The following is a 19,646-nucleotide window of genomic DNA, read 5'->3' as shown; positions in this document are numbered from 1 at the left end:
GACATTGGGGTTGGGACAAACCCACCCAAATTAGCATCGGTTAAACATGCATATAATAATTTGGGTAAATGTGTAAGCTTTATGCCTATTTTCCCCATCGTCATGGACACAACAATGATTTCCCTCGTGTTTTAATATTTTTCCTAATAATAATGTATCATTTGCAAAAAAGTTAAATGCATCTGTGTAGATGAGAGAATCATCTACAGTGTATGTTCACACTCTGTATTATGTTCACACTCTGTATTATGGCCAAGCATGCGCGCTTAAGATAGCATCTGAATGTACGCGCAACCCGCCATTGACTTTAGACTAGGTTTTTTCTGGTCAGTGGCGCAATTGTTTTATAGAACAGCAAAATAGCATGAGGGAAAGTTTGCGCCGGAACACGCCTCCTCTTTGCGCTGAACCGCCCCGGGGAGCGCAAGTGTATTTCTTAGTTAACCGATGTGTGTCTGTGGAGGGAAAAGTCCGCTTTGCGCGGGTGCAAAATAGGAATGATACATGCGTCAGTGTACAAAGTCATTTGTGCCGGGTGCAAGATGCCATATCTTGTGTCCACGGAAATATTAAGTAGCACAACCATTTTTAACTGTGATAATAATATGAAACATCTGAGCACCAAATAGCATTTTTGGAATTATTTACTGAAAGATTAAGTGACACTGAAAACTGTAATTGGCTGCTGAAAATTCAGCCTTTCCATCACCGGAATAAATTATATTTTATACATAAAATACATTTTAATATATTAAAATAGACAAAAAAGTTAATTAAAATTCCAATAATATTTCCTAATATTAATACCAAGTTCTGGCATGAGACTCTAGATGGCGCAAGCTGATAGGTCCTTAACTCATTTGGTAGCCATCACATCTTGTTACCTACATAGCGCAGCTGATTGGTTTGCTGATGCAACTTTCAAATTCTGACAGTTTTTGTTGTAGCAGTCTGCAGAAAGGATCTGAAACAAACATCTAAGATAAGTGAACACTCTTTTATTCTATATTTCTGTGCACATTGCGTGGTTTGCTTATTTAATGAGCAATCATAACAGTTTAATCAAGTGTTATGTTTAACAGTCTAGTAGAGATTGAGCATATAAACTGCGGTCTATTATTTGTAATTGCTATACACTGAGGATACACTGTCTAAGCTACAGATTTGAGAAAAGGTTAAAGTGAAATAAGTATGTGCGCTTTAAACGTGGTTAACATGTTTAGCAGCAAAACTCTAATGACGCGTTTATTTATTTCAAGGGCAGTGTTATCATTAGCTATGCTAATGTGTTTTCAGATGCACGCAGTGTCAGTCTTTATTGTTTGTAACAGCTTCTTCACTTATCAAAAGAGTATAAGGATTATGTCAATGACACATCAAATAATTAAATTATGATACTTGCTCAGGTGGTTGCTGGGTTTCTTATCTCTATCAGCTTGCAAGATATAACACATATTGTGCATTTGTAGAGCTCAGCCATTCGGCATGGTAGGCCAGGTACACCACTTAAGCCCTGTTCGGACAGGATTAGTTTTACAAGGGTAGATGGAGTAATACAATTTTACCACAGGACGTCTGTAATAATAATGGCCAATTCCCACGGGATAAGGAATCTGGCAGAAGTGGGAAGGGTAACTTGATTTAACCTGCTTCTGGATATCATGTGTCCAAACACACACACACACACACACACACACACACACACACACACACACACACACACACACACACACACACACACACACATATATACATACATATATATATATATTATATATATATATATTATATATATATATATATATATATATATATATATATATATATATAAATATATAAGTTAGGTCCAGTCGAACAATGTATTAATTAAATTCAGATTATAGTATGTTGGTAATATGCACTTACCTAACGCTAAAAGAAGTTTTGCAGTAGTCCATTCTCCAAATCTAGAGCGGCTGGTAAAAGCTACGCTACTCTGCAATTTTCTCATGTCTCCTGCTTTGTTTTGAGGGTTATTTCATGTACGTTACATGTGCAGCTGCATATTTTTTTAAAGGGGGGGGGGGGGGGTTCTAGGCTACTGTATCACGTGCCGTTTGAACTGACGCGCTACAGCGATCTGTCACATTTAAAAGCGCCAAACGTTGGAAATATTGACAGAATCTGACAGCTGAGAATTTGTTCAATATCAAAAGTAACCTTCTCTGTCTAGTCTGTCGGTGTCAGTGTCCTCTTTGTCTGCGATTTTTCTCTGCATGAGAAAATGCAGTGGTCCAAACAGTAGTTAAGAGCCTGAACTTGCTTATAGTAATTCGGAAATTAGTGCACATGAGTGAAAAAAAAATACAGCACAGAAGAATGTCTAATTTAGCGTGAGATTTCATTGTTGAGCGTGAGACCGTGAGATTGAGGCTGAATGCGTGAGTGTCACGCCAGATGCGTGAGAGTTGGCAACCATGATGTCTTACATTCTCAGAGCAATGTCTGTGAATATATTAACAGTAGCAAGTTTCGGTATTTGCTCTGCAGCTGTAGCAGTGTAACGGATCTATTTCGCCAGAACCAAAAACATTAACATTGCCATATCCATTACCATGCCAATCTCTATTGCCACGCTAATCTTACCTAGAGTTGTCATGACAGAAATACCAAGTTCTGTCATGACTCTATGGTGCAGGCTATTAGGTAGGTCATTAACTCCTAAGGAGTTCCAAAGGAGTCAGGTCTTCTTCAGGTCTCTCCCAGGAAGAGATCACAGTCCTCAGATCGAACCACCCCCTGGAATGCTGTGTTTGCGCACACAGCAGGCCCGGATCCAGAAACAAATCACTGAGGGTGCTTCTGAAATCACTGAGGGTGCTCTAGTAAAGTGCAGATCTACCATAGCAGTGTACAGTGAGACATTTATGATTATTTACAATCACATGTTTGAAATTAACTTTTTCACCCACCAACCAATTTGGCTACTATATATATATATATATATATATATATATATATATATATATATATATATATATATATAGTAGCCAAATTGGATGGTGGGTGAAAAAGTTAATTTCAAACACTGCATATAAATATATATATTAGTTAGTTAATCTGGTTAATTTCTTTATCTTTTTTGGCTAGTAGAATTTCTGAATGGCCGGTAACTTCAAAATATAGTAGCCAAATTGGTTGGTGGGTGAAAAAGTTAATTTCAAACACTGCTTGTAAATAATCATAAATGTCTCACTGTACACTGCTATGGTAGAGCTGTTACTTAGCATAGATCTGCACTTTACTAGAGCACCCTCAGTGATTATATATATATATATATATATATATATATATATATATATATATATATATATATATATATAATAAGGGTGTGCGATATCACGATTTTTGATCGTGGACGATTAGAATGTCTCCACAATCTGCTTTTGAAGAAATATCGCGTTACAGTGCATTTTATCAATTGAAAGAAAATCTTGTGTGTGTGTTATATTTGTGTATATATCAGAAGCGTCGCGTGCCGGCCTTAAAGCGACAGTAGTCGTTTGTAATAAATATATTTATTATATAGGCTGTAACCTTAAAAGCAAGCTAAGACCGTTCCCTTCACTCAAACGCTGTCACTTTGTCAGTTCATCGCAATCTCACAAAGTTCCATTATACTGTAATCAAAGAAGCTGCCAACAATTCACAATAAATCTCTTACTTACATCGTGTCTACATTTTGTTTGTTAATGAGAGGTTTTGTGAGCCTGCATAACTTAACACTGAATAAAAACTCTTGCATTTTGAGCGGTGAGTGGATTCTGACTTAAACTTAAACACCACTGATTGGCTATTGCGTTCAAGAGATCAACAACTATGTCTGTGATTGGCTACATTGCTCACTGCTTCAAAAACACGTTGTAAATGTAATAGTGTGACTGTGTTTCCCCCCTTGGTCATGTATTTTGGTTTAGTCCTGTTCAGTTTTCCCGCTCCTCATCATCCCTCAGTCAATTCACCTGTGTTAAGTTAATCATCTTCATCTGTGTCACCTGTGCCCCAATTATGTTCCTTTGCCTCCCTGTGTTATTTAAGCCCTCTGTTTCTCCCTATTCCTTGTCCATTCTCGTTTGATGTATGACGTGTATAGTTACTCCTGAGTTTTCTTTAAATAAATTCCTGTTCCTCGTCGTCTTCCTCATGATTCCTCTACAACGTCCCGTAACAGTAAATAGACAGGCTACATTTGACGTTCTACAGAGCGCAAACACAAATATGCACTGGAGTGTTTGCCAAATCTTTTTCGCCAATATGAGGGTGACTAAGGGGGCTCTTGCTTGTGTTTGAGGGTGCTTACTTAGCACATTGTGCCACGTCATAACGCCATATGCTCAGCCAGTTGAATTGGCATGTGTATACACGTACTTCAGACAACGGGTCAAGTTGAAACTTTCCCATAGCGTCAATGCCATGATGCATTGTCAAAGTTCCTATACGAAAGAGAGCTTTGCCTGTCAAAAAAAAAAAAAAAAAAAGCAGTGCTTGTATTTATTTGTTTTTTTCATTCTGGCTTTAATGCATGGAATATTCCGCAACATGGAATTGAAGCTTGATTACATCAGGGAGGGTCAGTCAATCAATCTTACAAATCTGATTTAAACCATATATTATTTTGATCAGTTATCAGTTACCCAACTGACCAGTAATTCATTTTATTTACTTGTCAAAGCCAATTTGTTCTTACCTTTACATTTGGTGCTTATCAGGTGTTCATTTAGGACCCTTATAATGCGTGTGAACCTTGGACTTGAAATATGTTATATGATGTACAGTATGATTGTGATGTATTAGACTTATTAAAGCATATTTGAAACACATTAACTAAAAAGTGCCGTATGATTACATAATGTAAAATAAATACATTTTATAAATTATAAATAAAAAATGTATGACCACATATAAGTCTTTACCCTTTAAGACACCTAAAACCAGTGTTGTAGTTGGAGTCCAAAAACATATTCAGTCTTGAGCCTGAGACCAATGGCATATTTTCGTAGACCAATGCTACTTTTGCGTCATCGAAGGGTAACGCCCCTTTTTGGGGGAAAACAAACGGATTCCTCTGAGAACAGAGCTCGCTCGCTCTAGATCTGCAAAGTTTCTTGATAGCAACAATGGCACAAACATACTCTTTGCCGGACTATTCATACATCTATCACTATCTCGTGGAATCACCAAGTAGCTTATTTTTTTGTCATCAACACACTCACAGTATGACAAACTAGACGATGAGGCCATGAGGGATGTTCCATTGTGTCGGTTTGTATTTTGGTGAAGAAATTACTTTTTTTTTATCTGACGGATATTTTCTTCATCTTCCGAGAATTCAACAACGGTAAATACTCTATTATCTCAGACCATGCCTCTGTTCGTTCAAGATAGCTTGTGAAATGATATATTAAAGATGTTAACCAAACCTAAAGTGATTGGAAAAGATGAGATGCCAGGAAAGATTAGGCTATAATAGTTTTTGCGTTTAGCTGCTACTTGCATAACTTTTGTGTTGGCTATATAGGCTATATATTTCCTCCCAGCTCTTTATTTCATCCTCCAAAGATTCTCGGGGGAAATTTTTCGTCGAAATTTTATGACCGAATAAAACTTTCTCGGGCAATTCAAAACGCAGAATGAAAGTGAACGCAGAATAGAGATATAATTTGTTAGGATATAGAACAACGCTATATATTTTGCCGTACATAGTAAACCTTTTTACAACTTTCAAAGTCCTAGCACTTTCTAGACACAAGCAGAAAACAGCCAAGTCCCTTTAGCCCTAGCTTGCCACTATTTCAACAGTAAAACAGCCAAGGTAGCGTGCCTAGTGAGAGCTAATCACGTAGTCACGTGAACTATGTCAATAGTTTAAATCAAGTTAAATATGATCCAAGTGACATGGCCTCATCGTCTAGTTTGTCATACTGTGAGTGTGTAATGACACAACAATAGGCTACTTGGTGGTTCCACGAGATAGTGGTAGATGTCTGAATAGTCCATATTTGGCCACTGCGTGGGGTCATTAATCCAGTTTTCGACCATTTCAAAGGGACACCTCTGTAACCCCGTATCCAGTAGCTTCTTTTTCGACCGGCAAAGAGAATGTGTATGTTTGTGCCATTTTTGCTATCAAGAAACTTTGCAGATCTAGAGCGAGTTCTGTTCTCAGAGGAATCCGTTTGTTTTCCCCCAAAAAGGGGCGTTACCCTTCGATGACGCAAAAGTAGCGTTGGTCTATATTGTCATGGACTCAACCCATGCAGGTATCAGCCTGGACTTGAACTCAAAAGAACAGTCTGTTCTCGACTGTAAGAATGCCTTAAGTAGTCCACATGTCAACCAACAAGACCCAGTAACATTTTTCAAGCAGTCATAAAACAATACCCTTCAGCAAAACCAGTAAAATTATATACAAAGCAAGTAAAGTTCATTGTGACTAATGTGCAATGACTCTGAATCTATCTAGAACTGGCCATAGTCCAAAGCTGTGTGTCCAAGAAAGAATAGCCTAGTCATTGAAAGAAAGGCCACAAAGAGGCATCTAGAAGTTCAATAGGGCTTACAGTTCTCCATTACAGGAGAAATAGGAGCATCAATCAAGAATGACACACACATTCCATAAATCTTTCTTATACATGAAGATGAAAACTTCTAATAAGTGCTTGGTTTAACCTAGCCGAACCTAACTCAGCACATCAAACTTCCCCACAGTGTAGCCTGCTGTTTTAGGGATGATTCCTTGCATCAGGGAAAACCCATAAAGATCGAGGAAAAGATGCAAGATGTAAAGAAGATTCTTACTGTAGAAAAAAACATTGTTCCACAAGATCGCCTGGCCAAAGAAAACAGTTTGTCTTCAGATAGTTACGGTAGTAACTAGTTACAGATTTTTGAAATAAATAAATGTTAGTTTGAAATAAAATAATATAAATAAATATATAAACTAGAATCTTCATTAGCAGATAGCAATGTGATGTTAACTGAATAAAAAATATGTATAAACAATTAAAACTAACAAAAAAAATAAACTGATATTATAGATGTATATTAATTCAAAATATACAATTAAATAAAATGTAAAAAGTGACATTTTCAAGAATAATACATGTGCTAAATCTCACAAACTGACTACTTACTTAAAATACAATCACCAGCAAAGATTAAGTTCATATATATGCGCACTGTGACACCTCTTGACCAGCTCGCTCAAGAGTTTGTACATAGCTGGAACTCTACCTAAAAATGTGGATGTCCAGGAGCAGTACTGATCACTAACACTAAAGCCTAAGTTATATACTAAACTAATATGTGAATGTGGATTAGGGATACTAGACACTGGCATGACTCATATATTATCTGGTGTGAAAATTAGGGAATTGTGGAGAGCTGCCCTGTTCCATCAGGATTACATTTGATTGTAGTGAGTCCTTATTTCCTTTTCTTTAACTTTTATTAAAAGTTATTAACTTTTGATTCCAAATCGGGGACAGTTGCTTTATTGCTCTGATCTAGTAACTGTCTTTCACACATTCCATATCTATGATTCTATGACATGGCGGAACCATTCTTTTTTTTTAAAGACACATATAGAAGACATTATTTAAGACCGCAGATGTACTCACCCAAACACCACTATGTCCCTTGAAGGAGATGCTGAAACTTTCTAAAATAACTTTTTTGACAGCCCTAGATATCAGATCACTACTCAGTCCCAATCAAAGTGTTTTATTACACAAGAATGAGCTCTGTGTCATGATGCTTGTACATACATGCAGGTTATTAAAGACAGAATACTAAGAGAACAAAAATTGGGCTGTTTGCCAACTTTATCTCTTAAAACAAACATGCTTTGATATTGCAACAGAGTAGTGATGTCATGCTTCATTTTACTCTGCCAATCAGTGTTTGGGATTGACAACCACATTTACAATGAATGTGACAACCATATTCTGCTGCTTTGCTAATATAGCCTTTGAGAGGACAAGATAGTAAGGGACATTCTTTTCATTGTAAAAAAAAAACAATATTGTATCCTTTTTATACAATTAACACAAGCCAAGTTGCAGGGGTCAATAATCTTTGACCCAGGGTTTAGTTACCTGATAAAGGTCAAGTGGGAGTGGAGTTACCTTCATAGCAATGGAAGTTCCTGCAACTCCTTGGGAATGAATCTAGGGAATGTGTTAATTTACTCTATTCATAAATCTTGACAAGCAATAACATTAGCAAAAGATTAGCAAGAACCAGTGCTGAATAATAAAATGTTACGAAGATGGTAAGTAATTCAGTATGCCCATGATTTTCATGTGAATCTTCTAAATGAGGCACTGGTCGACAGCACAACGGTCACACCTCAGTTGCTCATCCTGATTTCTTTATTAATGGGCAACTCCATTATTTTGGAGTGACTGCGCAGAGGATGCTATAAGAAAGCGTCATGTCATCAGATGGCTGAATGGGCAACCAGGGAGAAAAAGCTTTTGGAAACATGGACAATCACTAATTGGATGAGAGATTCAATGGACAACGAGGAACAGGCTCTTATGCAATCTGAATGAAGAATGGGACAGAAGCTCTTATAGTTGTGCACATGTTTGCTGTATGGGTGGGCTAAGTTTGTTCGTTCTTTAATTTCGGCAATGAAACACGTCCAAACCATGTTTCACATCGAGTTAAAGGAGGAAAAGCGCGTCATGTGCAGTAAAATGCAGTACTGCATAAAAGGATTTTTTGTTTTGAGAGGGTATTTAGGGTATTCAGATAAGACTGAGGAATTACTTATTGGACCAAAAACCTTTACACAGTATCTCTTGGAATACATTTAGCAATTAGAAGGTGTACTGTTATTTCATCCTCTACAGTTAAAGACCTGGGTGTTATATTTGATAGCAACTTTTCTATCGAAAATCATATTGCGTAACAAAACCAGCCTTCTTCCACCTCAGAAATATCGCTAAGCTACGGAACATTCTAGGTCTCTCTGTTTCTGATGCAGAAAAGTTTGTTCATGCATTCATGACTGTATGCATGAACAAAGGAGATTGCCCATCGAGCATGGCGGGCAGAATCCGTCGATGGGCGATGGGGGTATGTGGCAAGGGACGTAAGAGAACGGCGCGAGGCCGGTGGCATGACTGATAACGAACGTCACCTGTGAGACACACCGGTCTCGCATCTCTCACGGAGGAGCGGAAGCATAAAAGGAGGAGCGACGACACTGAAGATCGAGGGAGGAACAGGCCTGATTTTATGTTGTGTTTTGTTTCTGTTTTGTGTAGCCAGCAGTCGTCCTTGGCTTATACTTTTTGTCTTTGTATTTGTTTATTTTATTATCAAAATGTTAAATGTTCTCCAGTTCCCGCCTCCTTCTTCCCAGAATCTTAAGAATTGCTACATTGACCTTTAGACTGGATTACTGTAATGCACTACTAGGTGGTTGTCCTGCATCCTACAGTTAGTCCAAAATGCAGCTGCTAGAGTTCTTACCAGCTCAAGAAAATTTGATCATGACACCAATTTTATAATCTCTGAACTGGTTACCTATTAAGTTCCTTATCGATTACAAAGTATTGCTACTGACCTATAAGTATTTAACCGATTTGCTATCGCCCTACCGTCCATGGAGCTCTTTAAGGTCATAAGACTCTGGACTTTTGCTAGTACCTAGGATATTTAAGTCCACTAAAGGAGAGAGAGCGTTTTCACATTTGGCTACTAAACTCTGGAATAGCCTTCGATGTTTGGGGCTCAGAGACACTATCCCAGTTTAAAACTAGACTAGTAAAGACACATCTCTTTAGTCAAGCATCAACATAATACATAACCTTGTACTCTAGTTATATTAGATCAAATACACATGATTATCTTTGCTTGAAATGTTATGAACAGCAGCTACACTAATTATTACTGTTTTATCTCGGGATGCCCATCCCGAGGTAACTAGAGATTATGTCAGCTCCAGTTTAGATCCAGTCTCTTAACTTAAAATAACCCAACGCCTGTGAAGAGATGACTCCAAGCCCTGCAAGGACTTCAGATGACGCAAAGTCTTAATCAACATGCACCAATGCTACATTATCTATATAGTCTATTGTAATCATTATGTTCATAACTTGTAATAATTATTTTAATGAGCTCTATGTTTGTGCCTAAAATGAATACATGGATGTTAGCTAATTGCATGATTTGTATGAAATGCATTACTTGGACACAGTCACCTCTGATAAAAGATTACTCTACATTGTAACGTAGACGCATGCATTTTCTGTAAAGCTACTTTGAAATGATATGTATTGGGAAAAGCGCTATAAAAATAAATGTGGGTTGAATCGAAATGTTACAGTTTTTGTTGACGAGCTAACAAGTCTCTAAAATACAAAAGATGCAAAGAATAAATATCTAAAAAATAAAACTTCACATCCATTTTAATTACATAAATACTAACAGTATTGGGTAAGCAGTTTTGCGTGGAGTGTTTTTCATGATAAATTTTAACTACTGTAGACATTAACTGAGTGTTCACATCATCTAAATTACTTTGGGTTTCCGACAAAGAACCATTCAGGTCTTCAATGGATTCATAATTACGATTTGGAAAGCTAGTCTATTTCTCCTTGACAGTGTCGTAACGTGATGTAAACAGAAGCAAAAGGGCAATGTCATCCACAGTTGGCTCCTTTTGTTTGATTCGTCATTTGATTATAGTTAATGATAATTGTGTGCTTGCTTTGTTCTTAAACAATTTGTGCACACATATAGAAGTGAATTAACATAGTGGTTAAATAATTTGTTGTCATTAACAACCAAGTGACACATAGATCCGTTTGGCTGTTATGATTGTTGCCACAGTAACAAATCCAAGGACATTTCCAACAAGTAGAATCGCTGAGTTGCTATCTTGTAATTACAGTAATTCCAGCACAACATGTGAAGCTCCATGCAGCAGAATAATAATCAGAGCAATACTAATTATGGGTCAAACTCACCATGACAACTGTATGATGATTAAATGTTGACACTAAAGATAGGAACATTTCAGTTAAGAACAAAAACATTTGAGTAGGGTTGGAAAAATGCAATCCCTCTTAAACTTTCAGGACATGCAAGAAACAGTTCATCCAGTACTGAAGTAAGAAAAAAAAATGCAACACAAGCCAGGAAGAAATGCGTAAGCACACCAATGATGAGTTGCATAAAACTTTAATTCATTATGCACCGGACAGCCTGATCCAGTGAAAAGTGGTATCATTAAGCACAAGGACAGATCGCTCTGACCACAGCACCCATAATCATCCCTTATCAGTCACTAACTCAATGTACATAATAGTTGAATGAATGAACAGCAGGGCTGAACTGGCTGAACTGATGTGTCAAGGCTTGGGTCTATAGTGTCACGGCCTCGCTTCTGTCCGGGGGTATTAACACTGTATAGGAAACTATGAATGATAGCAAAATGACGCAAGATAGAATGGAATGCGTCCATGAAGTCGGCCGGCCATTGAAAGTGGCGGCCATGAGGTTCATGATCAATTCTCTCTGCAGCAAGTATCTTGTGGTTGGAGTAAAGTCAAGACCTTTTTGTCCATATGTTGGAATTTGTAAAAGGGGTTATGGATTGAGAAATGTAATTTTCCTTGATCTTTTGGCATATAAGAGTTCATTGCACTATAAATAAAAAACATCCCGTAAGTTTCAGAATTCAAAACTTTCCCGTAAGTCCAAAAACTGCTTTTATTGAAAACAAGCTGCCAAAACGGGTTGTTTCATATTTTGTCTCAGTATGATGTCATAGTGCAACGAAAGATCGCCACTGCAGAAGAAAATCAATGCCTACTTCTACATCATTACCTCATTAGCTCAGCCCAACGATATGCGCATGTAGTAGGAGGTGAGTAAATACGAGAGTGATGCAATCACAGGATTACTCAAGCAACAAAACAAGAGATTGTGCAGTGCCAAATTGTGGAAAAAGAGTCTTTGCATTGCCTTGCTCGTGATCATAACTTTAGGAAAGCATGGAAGAACTTTATTTTTAAAGTTTTAGATAGGAACAAAGATGCACCTACAGAGTATTATTGGCAAGCTCTTTAGATAATCTTTTTCATTTTATTTAAAACATGACAGCGTAATTGACAAAGGTATGTTTTTCAATTTTTAATGCAAACGGTAATCGATGAGAGCGACAAATTATGGTATTTTATTCATAATTAATTTACAGTAAACACCGTAAATTATCCTTTATCAACTATAACTGTGGTCATTTACAAGTAAGCTACTTAAACTTTGTTTTCCACAACCGAGACTTATAAAGCATATGTAATACACATTTAAATGTTTTAAAGTTGGCAAATGCTTTAACTATATAACGAGATAAACACCTTTTTGTAACGTCTTCGGTTAAACGCTAATAATGTAATAGCTACCTCACAAATACATAAGGAATAAATATAAATAAAGATTATTAATTAGGCTACAACGCTGTCACAAACTGGTATTTAAGGCGCAAGTTACCTCTTCTAATTCGGGTTCAGACTCTGGCTCAAACATGTATGGCTGAATTTCACCGGTTGCCATTATTCAACACCGGAAATTTTCAGAACACTTCCACGTGTATTTTAATATGCAAAGCTGTTTCCCAATCATAGCAGCAAGCTTTTTCTTGCAAAACTTGAATGTGGCATTATAGGGAAGTCAGAAAGTCAGAACTCACGTTCAAATACTATTTGACCATTCTGGCACTTACTGGCTTTCATATGTAGACCTAAATCGTGAAAACAAGATGCCAAAGCAGCTATAATGGAATATTTTCTATTATCACATATTTGGGATGGCCTGCAGGGTGTACTCTACAGTGTTTGTAATAGTGTATTTTGTTAGTTCACCCATATAGTAAATTAAAATTCTGACATCATTTACTCACCATAATGACGTTACAAACCCAAGACTTGTGTTCATCTTTAAACATCTACAGGTAAATTGTACAAAATAATGGCACAGGTGATTGTAACGATGGCTACCTAACCAAGATTCAGTGCTATGGTATGTATAAGAGTTATTAAAGGGATCGTCCAAATACACACACACACACACAAATAATTCTCTCATTATTTACTAACCCTCATGTTGTTCTAAACCTGTATGAATTTCTTTTTCTGCAGAACACTAAAGAAGATACTTTTGGGAGGAAAAAACATTATTTCCATACAATGAAAGCGAACGGGGTCCAAAACAACACTGAAGCCCATTGACTTTCATTGTATTGACAAAAAAATATCCATCAGAAATATTTTCCAAATATATACTTTAATTTTCCATTAAAGAATTGGGAACAACATGAGGGTAAGTAACAAATAGGGTTGTGCGATGTCTACCAATTTAGCATCAGACGATGTGTACAGTGAAACATTGCGATGGACGATGATATCGGGAGGAGGGGCGGGGCAAACATTCTAATTTTTCACTTTAGCAATAAGCCCCACAAAGCCGTGTTTTACGCCCGTTTTACACATATCACACGGATCGCCGGACCGCACCCGCGTGCAGTGTGAAAGCTCTAACCTGTTAACATGGGTACGTAACATAATACGCACCGCATACGCACTGCAAACGGAGTATGTGTGAAACGGGCGTTACAGTGGATTTAGAAAAGCTAAGGGGCGTAGGCACAATGCGGAGATAATTTCCTCTACATCTCATCAGCAATTTTGATTTCGGCACGCTGCAGCAGCTGACCTGTCTAAAAACAAACTCACTTGCAAGTATTTGAGAATCGGAATAGAAGATAGTCGATGACATGGTAACCAGGTTTGTTAATAGGCCTATTTAGAAATAAAAGCGCTAACGTTACATCATTCATACACCGCTATTTTGGCTGTGGTGAATCACGTGCCAAGCATGACGCGTAAGCATGGAAACATGGGGGGGGGGTGGTATCGCGATGCTGGCTTAACATCGTGATGTCTGTCAGCCATCACGATGGACGATGATATCGTCTATCGTCACACCCTAGTAACAAACAGATTTTTTGGATGAACTGTCCCTTTAAAGGGGAACTTGGCAACTATTTCAACTTAATAAAACCGTTTAGAAATCATTTGAATGGTTAAATAACCTGTTCTGGTGAGAATGGTGACTTTCCCCGCTCCCCCCAGCGTTCCTAGGCGGAAAACCAACCCTGCAACATGGGGACTAACATCCCGGTAAGTTGGAAATAGGAAGTCTTGCGAGAAACGAGAACGAGCGAGAAACACAAACTGCTTTACGGCAATTCGACATTAACACACATGCCATATGATACTGTGTATGATGTATTACCCACCTCGTTAGACATACATCCACATGATAAAGTTGGCCGGCTCCGATAATAACAAATGCACATGAGCAGCGGTAGAAAGGGGGAGGAGGGTGCCGCAAGTGAGTTTTTTTACGATGGTGTTGTGAAATATTCGCCCCATAGCTGTAGGGGAAGCTCGTTGAGACAATATGCGACAACAAAAGTGAAAATCAGCAAAGAAATGGCTAGAGTTGCAAAATGCCCCTTTAACTCAAGAACTGAACTATTTAAATGAGAGGGTCCTACTAAAAATACAGGGTGAACCACAATACAACAAAATAAAGCAAACTATCTAGAGATAAAAAAAAAAAAAACTGCAGTAAGATTAATGAATTTATTCAGACAACACGTTTGGTCTTGTAAAAAAAACGACCGTCTACGAATGTTCTTGTTCATCACAACCACTGGCGGGAGAGTTCAGTCAGATTATTTTATTGCACATAATTTATCATGAATTATCGCTTATCAAACAATCATTTCACACGTACACAATTTTGAAATGTTTACTTCACCCTAAAACGTTTTTACTTTGATAAACACAGATTAAAATGTACTTGAATAGCGTCTTCAATTCAGATTACATTACCAGAGGAGAGTTTATGCATTGCTCTGTCTGCTTGTGCTTCTCAAGATTTAGATTTGTTATTTGCGAATAATTCACACCTCTACGCGGACAAGTTAGACAAATTCAAAGGAACCGAACTGATCAAAAGATTAATTGTGAAATGGATATCAGCAAAGACTCCACTCATCTTCTTCAGCTGTTGTCCTCTTTATTCCTCTGTGTATTTAAGTTACTCTTATGTCTGTGTCCAAGGTCGGTTATTGTTTGTAGTTAGTGCACCTATTTGTGCCTTATACTGTTTTGCATGTAGGCAATTTATCTTGTTTTGGAATAAATCCCCTTTTGGATTACATCTACTGGACCTTCGTCTTCATCTGAGTACCTAAACGTTACAACACCACTGTCTATAAATTTAATCAACTTTGAAAGAGACACGATCACTTATGATTAATTACAGTTTTAATTTAGTCTCATATAACATTGATCAACACATAGGCTAGAGCACATCAAATACAATAAAGAAATAAGAAGCTCAAATGAGCAAATTAGGATTTTTTTCGAATTTCAAGGTTGAATTTAGGTTTGAATTTACCATATTTAAAGGGATAGTTCACCCAAAAATGAAAATTGGCCCATGATATACTCATCCTCAAGTCATTCATAGGTGCATATCCTAGCCAGGACATTTTTTTAATATAACTCCGATTGTATTCGTCTGAAAGAAGAATGTCTTATATACCTAAAATGTCTTGAAATTGAGTAAATCATGGGCTAATTTTAATTTTTGGGTGAACTATCCCTTTAATGTGCTCAATGTATGTGCGTTGATCAATGTTTATATGTAAATTACAGCCTAAACAGGGAGAGACTCAGAGACATCTATCAGGTTTCATTCAAAATATCTTCATTTGTGTTTCAAAGATGAATGAGCATGAGTAACTGGTGACAGAATTGGTGAACTATCCTTTTAATGTGTAATAATTATTTTAAGCATGTACAATTTCATAATTGTTACTAGGACTGATGTAAACCCATCCCAAAAGCAAAAACAGTCCAGTTAAAGGCATTGATCTAGACAACCATCACATCACATTGCATTAACCAAAACACAGAAAATGATACAGTATATATTATATCAATAATTAGCTGATTATAAGAACACATCTGTTATTTATATGTTCAATATCTTACCATAAGGACTTACAAGAAACTGCAGTATGACAATTAACTACAGCAAGCAGGTATGTGTGATAGCAATGATCAAAATTTAAAACATTCACTGAAAAAATATATTTTAGAGGTATTTTTGTTTTACATTTAATGAAGCAGCTCAATCTTAGTGAACAAATTGCCTCATCAAGGTTGTCAGAAAGTTTTATTTGATTTTTTATTTAGCCTTTATTTAACCAGGAGAGCACCTCGATGAGATTAGTCTCTTTTACAGGAGAGTCCTAGCCAAGATAAATACATGATGTGACTGTACATGAGGATGGAAAGAACTCAGAACATAATGTTTCTACATTGCATTTCCCTCCTGTATTAATGGATTAGCCTAATAATGAGCAAAAAACTTTAACACAAACCTTCCCCACTCTGATCTACACACACAACCCCCCTTCGACACTCCTTCAACAGTGAATAAATCACCACTCAAAGCTTTTTAACTTTGTCATGCTCTTTAAACAGGGGTTTAAATCATTGTGGACCCGTTTAAAAGCATTTATGAACCAGAACTCACCGGTGTCTGGCGTGTGTAAAGCCCTGCGTCAGCCCGGTCACAGAGAGCTAAATGCACACGTAGTATTACAAGACTGCTTTTCCATAACTGCCCCTGCTTCTGGATCTCTATTATCCCAATGCACGCATCCACAATGTATCTATCTCTCAGCTGACTTTCTCCAATACACAGCAAACAAGTCCTCCTCTTCCAATAGCCCCACCCTTAAAAGCTTCATCCTCAAACTGAACCGTGTCTTTAGTCTTAGCCCGTCAGTGGAGGAACCTCCTGAGAATGAAATAGAACCTAGAACAGGACTTTGTGGTATTACTACAAAAGTCACTACAAAACCTCGTGTTTTTAACCCATTTAATCTCACCGATAACATTTGTTATCCAGGTTTAAATTGTTGAAGTAACATTTTAGCTGATGTGAATAGTCACATTATCAGAGCTGTTTAAGTGTTCATAGTTCACCGAAAAAACAGGCTGTCTATTTTATGATCCACAGAAGAAAGAAAGTATTTTTTTCATTTTTGGGTGAACCATCTCTTTATATCCAGTTTAGCCTTGAAGAAAAGAAAGCATGTAAAACATGTCATCATACAGTACAGATACAACTACTGAATCTTTTGTTACATTTATGCGACATAATTGATTATTACTTTTGACTAATAGGTGGCACTAACACCAAATTCTATTTATTTATTCTGCAATAAATAAATAAATAATAAAAACTTTGTGACCCCTAGTTGGCACTGTGCCAAAATTGTACAAGTACACTTAGGTCATGATAGTCATAACACACATCAAGTTTGGTCAGATACGCTAAAGCATAGCGGAGATATAGCCTCACGCCCATATTGGTGTGTTTGTAGAATTTCTCACGTTAAACGAGAATGGTTTGATGAATTGACTTGAATTCCGTGTTCCGTCACCAAGGTGTGAGGATGATCTGATAAAATTTTCATGAAAATAGTAGGTTTTTAAAGAAAATAAAAATGTCGGACAGGAAGTTCGGCAGACTATGGCAAAATTGGTATCTATGTTCTCAGCATGACCCAAGTAATCTATTATGACCAGTTTCATTACAATAGGCACAATTTATCAATAGCTATTAGCATCTTTGGACATTTCATTATAATACTTGACCACAAGATGGCACATCCCTGAAACTTTTTTGAGTACCATCAGGGCATGGTGGCGATGACACTTACCGAGTATCATAACGATAAGCCAATGCCTTTGTAAAATATAGTATTTTACGACAAAATTCAAAATTGCCACCATCTAAAACAGGTATTGTTTGACAACAAAAATATAGCCAAACATTTATTTTGGCGTGCTCTCCGTTTTGTCTAGTGAGTTATTCAAGAATGGCTTGACGAATCAACTTGATTTCCATAATTTTTGTCGCCGTGGTCTGAAGATCTAAGCCAATTTTGGTGAACATTGGATTAACCATCTAGAACGTGTTTGAAAAAGTAGGTTTTTCTGAACATTCAAAATGACATAAATGTCTTTATGATGTTATAGGGTGCAAAGGGTGCTTTATGTTTAATGCTGTCTGCCATCTATCTGTGTGCCAAATTTCACAACTTTTTACCATACGGTGGGGGTTCTATGGGCTGCCCATAGACTTCAAAGAGCGGAAGAAGAAGAACACTAATGGATACAATAGGTACCTACGCACCATCGGTGCTTGGCCTCTAACAACAACACCAACAACAACAATGATAATAATAATAGGCCTAATAATAAGCATAACAATGATGAAGTATTACAGAATGGTATTTTGGTGATTGCATATTTTACAGTTCCAACATATTTGAGCTGTTAGAGATATCTTTGTCATTGTAAAATGTAAAAACATATGTGGTGTTTTTCATACAGGAAGCTGGAACGAATTTTATACATTTTAAAACATATTTTTAGTCATATTTTACCATAAAAATACTCACATAATCTGACAAAATATACATTACATCCATATGAAATATTACATCTCTCCCGTTAAGATTGCGAACGTTTTTAAAAAAAAAATGGAATCATCACGTTCGCATTACATGTAATAGGCCTACCTATCTAGTTACGATGGTGTTCTGCTTATTTTTCGGCATTAGGTTGTTATTTTTCATTTCTACACCGTGATAACAGGCAGTTTAACGGGCCATTTCTTTTGACCAGATCTGACCATTAAAAGGGGGTTTTGTAGGAGCTATCAGTCAATTCCAAGGTTTAACTGAATAAGACCATTTAATTTAGATGCTACCACGTGGAGTCCATTTTAGGTGGTCAGACAAATCATATTTACAGCGTAAATTAAGCTGTGTATTATTGCTATACAAAATTTGATTCTGCTGCTGCAACACTTAAGTTTTCTTTACTCTCTAGGATTCTAGAACAGAAGCCACACCTCTCACCCCTCTCTCGCCCACTGGTCTTATTTACTCACAAGTTCTTCTTTGGGGCAACCTACACCCGTTTACCCCTCAGTGCACACTCACAGATCAAACTTGTGTGAACGCTCGTTTCTAAAAAAAAAAATGTAGGAGTGCGAACTAAAATTCATCGCTTACCTTTCTATAGCGGAGACGAACCGTGTCTTATTCACTGTAAATGTGTATGTATGTGTGGCTGCGCTGGACGCTGTCAGTATCTAAAGTCTCCGCCCACTCATGCCAGACCCCGCCCACTCACGGGCAACACCACCCCGTCATCAGCCACTAGCGTTTCGCGTTCTGGCCAGACCCCCGCGCGAACCAATGTGTGCGTTGAATAAGCTTAGCGCGTGACACAGCTCTGAGTACACACGGTTAAAAGCATTACTGACAACATGGCTGTGTATATACACACACACACACACAAAACACGTTTCACATCGATTTTTTTGCTCTCTACTCGTTACACATTAACGTTATATTAGGTTATTGGCAATTGAGATACACTCCACGTGCTCATGGGTTTAATCATACCAGATATGTTTTCTGATATTTG

General features: G+C 37.3%; 1 protein-coding gene across 3 annotated transcripts in view; it reads right to left on the bottom strand.

The window, feature by feature from the left end:
* grb10b (growth factor receptor-bound protein 10b) overlaps nt 1–19,372 on the bottom strand; it is a 116,936-nt gene extending 97,564 nt beyond the window's left edge. The window contains exon 1 of one of the 3 annotated variants that reach the window (XM_077207999.1): nt 19,229–19,372. The gene's annotated coding sequence lies outside the window, so the exon portion shown is untranslated. Of the gene's footprint in view, nt 1–16,671; nt 16,900–19,228 lie in introns of those variants that run through there. The other 2 variants (XM_077207981.1, XM_077207990.1) reach the window with 2 other exon arrangements.
* Nucleotides 19,373–19,646: the final 274 nt, after the last annotated feature.

The sequence above is a fragment of the Siphateles boraxobius genome, unplaced genomic scaffold (assembly GCF_051911475.1).
Source record: "Siphateles boraxobius isolate OS27281-9 unplaced genomic scaffold, OSU_SipBor_1 12, whole genome shotgun sequence".
Classification (NCBI taxonomy): domain Eukaryota; kingdom Metazoa; phylum Chordata; class Actinopteri; order Cypriniformes; family Leuciscidae; genus Siphateles; species Siphateles boraxobius.
The sequence above is the reverse complement of the archived record's forward strand: the minus strand, read 5'-3'. Positions and strand labels throughout refer to the sequence as shown.